We start from the raw sequence: 7,959 nt of genomic DNA on the forward strand, positions 1-7,959 counted from the left end.
CATATGCCAAGAAATGTTAGTAAATCATCATTGCAGCCCTCAAGTTAAGCAACAAACGCGAAAAGAAAAATCAAAAGGGAAAAACAAATGTCGAAAGAGGAAAAATTCCGTAGGTAATTCGTAAATATCTATGTTGTATTGCTAATTTATAAAGCTTGTGAGGGGAAGTTGCTCGAAGAGAGAGATTCTTCTTTCTCGCCGGCCATCAATACTAGGGCTTGAGTCTCTGGAAAAGAGAGAGAAAGAAAAAAAAAATCTGAGAGAGAATCTTGTGTTAATTGAAAGAAAGAGAGAGGAAAAATATAAATAGTGTATTTCATGCTTCAATAGTAGTATATACCATAAATACCTATTTTGCTATAAAATATAAAAAGTAACTATAGAAAATAATATTTTAAAATAATTTTGATTTATAATAATAGGGTGTATACCTTTGCTGTAGGAGGTAAAATTTCAATTAAAAATCAAGGAAAAATATATAAGTTGCACGCTAAATTTATCCGAAAAAGTTACAACAACAACAATTCAGTATAATCCACTAGTGGGGTTTAGGGAGGGTTGTGTGTACGCAGACATTTCCTCTACCCTAAGGTTGTGGGGTTTGTGGAGGGTAATGTGTACGCAGACATTTCCTCTACCATGAGGTAGAAAGACTGTTTCCGATAGACCATCGGCTTCCTCCCTCCAAGAACTCTTCACCTTACTCATGGGGTGACTCGAACTCACAAACTCTTGGTTGGAAGTGGAGGATGCGTACTACTAGAGCAACCCACTCTTATCCGAAAAAGTTAATTTTAAGGAAAAATTACATAAGTTGCACGACATATTATCCCTTTATTGAACACGGGCGAATTCCACGCTTTGGACCATAATGTTGAAGAAGAGGAAAGGTTAAAAAAGTGATTAAAATTTTTAAATGGTGTCCTACACTGGCGCGTGTATACACCATCAACAAATAAAGCTGAAATTTTCTTAGCAAGGGGTATTAATTCTACTTCAAACTAAATAAGGTAACTAATTTTTTTGAACAAGTTTAAGGTGTGACATATGCATTGTTTCAAAAACAAAATAGTTAATAGGAGAGTATGACTGTATGAGGAAGATCTTTGAATAGAACAAGTGTTATCTGAGTTCATGTAATTACAATTGAATTATTGCTACATGATTTATAACAAATCTTTGCTATTGGAATATAAGCATGGGTTGGAACAAAAAAAGTTTATTAGAATTAGCATCAAAGTAATAAGTGCAAGATATATATACTTATTTTATATAATATTTAATATGCATCATTAAATGAATTTATTAGCTAATGGTAGTAAATTAATATGATTTGATAATAAATGTTTTACTACGTTACACCCCGTTTAATTGCCCTTCAGTATGAACCTAGCCAGTAAAACTTGAAAAAGAAAAAACTCTAAGAAATAATATTAAATGGAGTAATTAAATGGTTAGTATTAAATAACATTAAAAATAACTTAACTTCATTACGGAATGTCACAAGGAGTTAAAATGTAAAGTATCTAAAATTCATTTCATTTCACACTTGTTTTAATAGCGTGGATATAGGGTGTCAATGGTTCGGTTCAACCGGTTATTTTATAAAATGTGTACTATATCAATTTTTCTCTTACTCTATTTTATATAACTAAAATTAAATTTTTCGAAACCATCTCAATCATCACGGTTTCTCTTCGGTATTTGTACAGTTCGGTTAATTTAAGATATTTTTCTTAAAATATCATATAAGAATCGCTAATAGAAGTTAGAATGCAATAATATACTTAGGAATTCAGCAAAATTCTCTGGATATTTTTACTGTTTAAAAAAGATAGGGAATATGAAAGAAAGCCAGAATAGAGATTCATCCCACTATTTTATTACAACGTAAGAGAAATTAAGCAAGGAATGAAGATGGAACACAAGACTAGAGTCTATTAGAAGATTAAGTATTCAATAAGAAAAATCTAAATCATACGAGAGGAAAGATATCAATACCTTATGACTTGCTACTCAAGATCTTTGGAATACCTTGTGACTTGCTACTCAAGATACCATCTAGAACTAATCTAGTTTGAATAGGAATAGCATAACAGGTTTGGGAGTTGAGACATTATTTTAGTTACTAGTTGGCTATAATCACAAGGCCCAGCGGAAAAAATAGTGTTTTGTTATCTTTAAACTTAATATATAAAATACATTTTTGTTATATAAAATTATTTTGTACGGTTCAATATTTTGCGATTTATTTTTGTAAAATTAAAAACCTACGTTAATCATTTGTACGGTTATAGATTTATATAAGAACCTACGATTTTATTAAAAGAAATCTAATAATTGGTTCGGTTCGATTAATTTAATTGATTTTTAAAAATCAATTGACAATTGTACATGGATACGTGAGGAAACTATAATACCCCTTCCATAATGGTCAAAGAAAAGTAATACTCTGTATTAACAACAATAACAATAACCAATAATACTCTTTTATTCTTGTACTAATCGTTTTATATTTTGGTATTTCCTAATCCAATAAAAGCCAACAAAAAATACATTTTATCTTTGGTAGCAATTAGCTAGCTTGAAAAGAGAAAATCTCGTTTTTCATTTAGCAAAATAAGAAATATATTAATACCTTAATGTACTTATATAATTTGATTTGGTACCACAGGGAGAGAAATTTCTTGAAAACAAAATGACCATAATGGCAAAAGAAGGCTTGACAAATATTTGAGTTGGTGCTAATTAAATAAAGATTTTTTTTAAAATATTAGTATATTCGGGAGGTGTTATTTTTTGTTTGATTCTTGGCTAAATTTTTAAAAAACAATATTAAAAAAGTAGAGAGTTACTAACTTCACTTCATCATCACTAACGACACCACCGTGCCGTACCGTGTCCTTAAGGACAAGCAAATGGGGTCATCATACTGACGCTCTCTGATGCGCTCACACAAGGAAGACCGAGAGACTGTGCAAGCGAGGACACGACTAGGCTCCGAAAAATCTAACCTCACGAACTGATTGAACAAAGCCTAAACATCTGCTGCAAGTGGCCTCTCACCAACTGGAATATACGCAGGGCTACCCATGCTCACAGCCTTTCTACTCAAGGCATTGGCCCCCACATTGGCCTTCCCGGAATGATACAAAATAGTGATATCATAGTCTTTCAACAGCTCCAACCACCTCCTCTGCCTCAAGTTGAGATTCTTTTGCTTGAACAAATATTGTAGACTACGATGATCCGTGAATACCTCACATGACACGCTGTAAAGATAATGCCTCCAAATCTTCAGCACATGAACAATGGCTGCCAATTTTTAAGTCATGAACATGGTAATTCTTCTCATGAACCTTCAACTGCCGCGACGCGTATGCAATCACCCTTCCATCCTGCATCAATACTGCACCAAACCCAATACGAGATGAATCATAATATACCGTGTAAGATCATGAACCTGTGGGCAATACCAACATTGGCGTCGTAGTTAAAGATCAACTCACACTCATCCGACCATCTGAAGGACATCCTTCTGGGTCAATCTAGTCAATGGGGCTGCTATGGATAAAAATCCCCTCCACGAACCAGCGATAATAACCCACCAAACCTAGGAAACTCCGGATCTCTGTAGCTGAAGTAAGTCTAGACCAGTTCTGGACTGACTCAATCTTCTTAGGATCCATATTTATGCCCTCTACCGATACAACATGCCCCAAAAAGGCGACTGAGTCTAACTAAAACTCACACTTTGAAAACTTGGCATATAACTAGCTATCTCTCAAGAGTCTGAAGTACAATCTGAAGATGTTGCTCAAGCTCATCTCGACTGCGGAAGTAGATCAAGATATCATCAATGAATACAATCACAAAAGAATCCAAATAGGGCTTGAACACCCTTTTCATGAAATCCATAAATGTTGTTGGAGCATTTGTCAGCCCAAATAACATCATTAGAAACTCATAATGCCCAGACCGAGTTTCGAAAAGCTGTCTTAGGGGGCATCAGATGCCCTAATCTTCAACTGATGGTAGCTAGACCTCAAATCAATCTTCGAAAATACCTTGGCACCCTGAAACTGATCAAATAAGTCATCAATCCTTGGCAACAAATACTTGTTCTTGATAGTGACTTTTTTCAACTACCGATAGTCTATATGGCCCATATTTCTTCTTCACGAACAACACGGGTGCACCGCAGGGTGAGATACTAGGTCTAATGAATCCCTTATCTAGAAAATCTTGCAACTGCTCCTTCAATTCCTTCAACTCCGGCAGGGCCATACGGTATGGTGGAATAGAAATGGACTAAGTACCCGGAGCCAAATCAATACAAAAGTCAATATCTCTTTTGGGTGGAATCTCCAGCAGATCTGCAGGAAATACCTATGGAAACTCACGAACAACTGGTACTGAATCCATGGAAGGAACCTCCACACTAGAATCGCAAATATAGGCCAAATAAGCTAGATACCCCTTCTCGACCATGCGCTAAGCTTTCACATGGGAAATAATCTTTCTAGTAGAATTGTTAGGCTTCCCCCTCCACTCTAATAGAGGTAACACTTGCATGGCTAAGGTCATCGTCTTGGCGTGACAGTCTAATATAACATGACAAGGTGATAGGCAATCCATACCCAAGATAACATCGAAGTCTACCATATCAAGAAGTAGGAGATCTACACTAGTCTCGAGACTCCTAATAGTAATCACACATGAGAGATAGACGCGATCTACAATAATAGAATCTCCCACAGGTGTGGACACATACACATGAGCACTCAAAGAATCACGAGGCACAACCAAATATGAAGCAAAATAGGATGACATGTAGGAATAAGTAGAACCCGGATCAAATAGAACTGAAGCATTTCTACTGGTTAACTGGAACAATACTTGTGATAACGACATCAGATGACTTTGCCTCAGGCCTAGTTGGGAAAGCATAAAATTGGGGTTGGGCCCCACTACTATGACCTACGTCTCTAGGACGACCTCTAGCTGACTGACCTCTACCTCTAACGGTATGACCTCCACCTCTGGCTGGCTGACCCCTGCCTCTAGCGGGCTGAGTGGGCGGTGGAGCAACCGGTGCCAGAATCATGGCACGAGAACTCTGTTATGGCATGCCGCCTAATAATCTCGGACAGAGCCTCCTGATGTGACCAGTACCTCCACACTCAAAACACCCATCTTGTTGTGGTGGTTGCTAAAGCTGAAGCTGACCCAAACGGGCCGGATAACCACGGTGATAGCTCTAAATTGGAGGCGCACTAATAGGAGCTGATGGTGCACTGTAGGTTGGCTGCTCAGAGTAAGGCACATAAGGACCACGACTCCCTAAAGCACTGTGAGATGCCTGAAGCGGTGACTAAAATGGCCTGGGAGGTTGGCCTCTACCAAAAGTACCCCTACCTCCATATGAGGCACCACTGAAACTACCGGAACAGCGAGGCCTCTTATCAGACACCGGCCCCCTCTCCTAGGCACGAACCATCTCGATCTATCTAGAAATATTTACGGTCGTCTAGAAAGAAATATCACTTTCGGTATCTTTGGCCATCTGTAACCTGATAGTGAAAGTGAGCCCATAAATGAATCTCCTCACTCTCTCCATCTAGTAGGAAGCAAGATAATGGAATGGCGAGCAAGGTCCACAAATCGAGTCTCATACTGGGTAATCATCATACTACCCTACTGAAGACGCTCAAACTGCCTGCGGTAATCCTCTCTCGGAGTGACAGGAATGAGCTTCTCTATAAGTAGCTATGAGAACTGATCCCAGGTAAGTGTAGGAGACCCAGCTGGTCTAGTCAACATATAATCTCTCCACCACCTCTTGGTGGAACTAGTCATCTGAAACACTACGAAATCAACCCTATTGGTCTCAACTATACCCATGTTCCGCAAGAGCTCATGGCAATGGTCTAGATAATCTTGTGGGTCCTCAGAAGGTGCACCACTGAAATGAACATGAAAGAGCTTGGTAAACATGTCCAACCTCAACAAAGCCTCAAAAAACATAGCGGGCCTATCACCGGCGTGCGCCGCAATAATCGACTGAACCACCCCAACTGGCAGGGCTGCTGGAGTCTGATACTAAGGAGCCTCCTGCTCCGGATTGTGAGTAGCGGGATTTTGTGCTCCTCCCTGTCACGACCTAAACCGAAGGGTCACGACGGGCACCCGGCACCTTACTCAACCGAGTACCAATGTTACATATCATTCTTATCATACTGTCATTTGCAAATGGACAAAACGGGCCATCATGGGTTAACCAGAATAAACATAATAGGATGACCCAATCTGATATAAAAACTTATACATGTGAAAAAGGGCCTATAAGACCAAAATTACACTGAACATAGGCCGACAAGGCCGTACAATCTTTCACTTACACGTCATATGTCTACAAGCCTCTAAGGATACCTAAATGTCATCAAGGTCAGGACAGAGCTCCGCCATACCAATCAATACATGTCCAAATCATACTAACCAATAACAACTCCGGAGCAAATGGAGCATACCAACATCTTCCGCTGAGCTGATAGCCTACTTAGAGAACTCTCGACATGTCTATCGAGACCTGCGGGCATGATATGTAGTGTCCCTAGGCAAAAGGGACGTCAGTACAAATAATATACCGAGTATGTAAGGAATGCAAATCAGTAAATAAGAGATATTAGAGAAATATGGAGTAAAAGACTCGACATGTACGTCTGCATAGCTCTGTGAATCATTTCATTTTTATAATGTCATGCATATGTGTATAAATGTCATACCATGCATAGGTATATGTGTTCATAACATCATCAAGTCTCTAAAGGCATCCCATCATATCATTTCGGTCATTGTGGGCAAATCATCAACGTATACCAGCTGATCTGGTGGTGGTGCGTATATAACGCCGTAACCTTTTCCCATATCCCATATACATATATATATATATATATATATAACGCCATCTGGTCATGATTCAATGTATATGTATAAATGCATGAAATGCATAAGAAATATGTTAATAAGATTTTCTCGAAATGTCATAAAAATAATATGCATGACGGATAAATTTTATCAAATACGTATTTTTCTGAGACCCATGAACAAAAGATATAATAATAATTCCCATGGGGAATCAAAAATATAGACACCCCTAATATTTTTATGAATAGTCATTTATGAAAATTGTGCATTTGCTCGTTTCGTTCGTGTCTTATAGATCATGCCAAAAAGAAAGAAGGGATAGCCTTAACATACATGGAGTAGGAAAAAATCTGTATGATGTTCTTGGAAAAGGTTGCACCGTACTCCTTTAGAACCGCAAAATTTCACGTTGCTACCATGCTAAGAAATCTCGTTAGTTGAAAAAATCACGTTGTAGTGTCTTTGTAGGAGCTTGTAGGAATTGGCAAGAATTTGTGTTGCTAATGTGCTAAAGCTCACGTTCTTGATTGTAGTGTTGTGTAAGGAATCGTAGGAATCTGATTGTAGTGGTTGAGAATGAAATGTTGTTTGAATTGTTTTGTTTCAAGATTAACGTCCGTTGAAGCCAAAATTGTAACACTCCGGAAAATTTCGAAGTACTTAAGTGGTAAGCCTCGTAAATTTTGCAAAGAAAATAATGTTTCATGGTGTCGGACTAGGCTTACGTGTTTGAGGATTGTAGAAATTCTTCATGGCGAGCTTGTGAGCCGCGGCTCGGACATTTTGGGTTGAACAATGCACCGGAAAGTAAAAAAAAATATTTGGAGGAAAAGTACATTTCTGCGGTCCATTATGCGACCGCAGAATCACTCTGCGGACTGCATAATGGCCGCAGAGTGAGGTAGTTAATTGGACCAATTGGAAGCAATTATGCGATCGCATAACTGTTATGCGATGCATTATGCGACCGCATAACGGTTATGCGGACTGCATAGTGATCGCATACACAGGCAGTTCTTTTGGCTATTTTGT

Source organism: Nicotiana tabacum, chromosome 9 (genome assembly GCF_000715075.1).
Source record: "Nicotiana tabacum cultivar K326 chromosome 9, ASM71507v2, whole genome shotgun sequence".
Lineage (NCBI taxonomy): Eukaryota > Viridiplantae > Streptophyta > Magnoliopsida > Solanales > Solanaceae > Nicotiana > Nicotiana tabacum.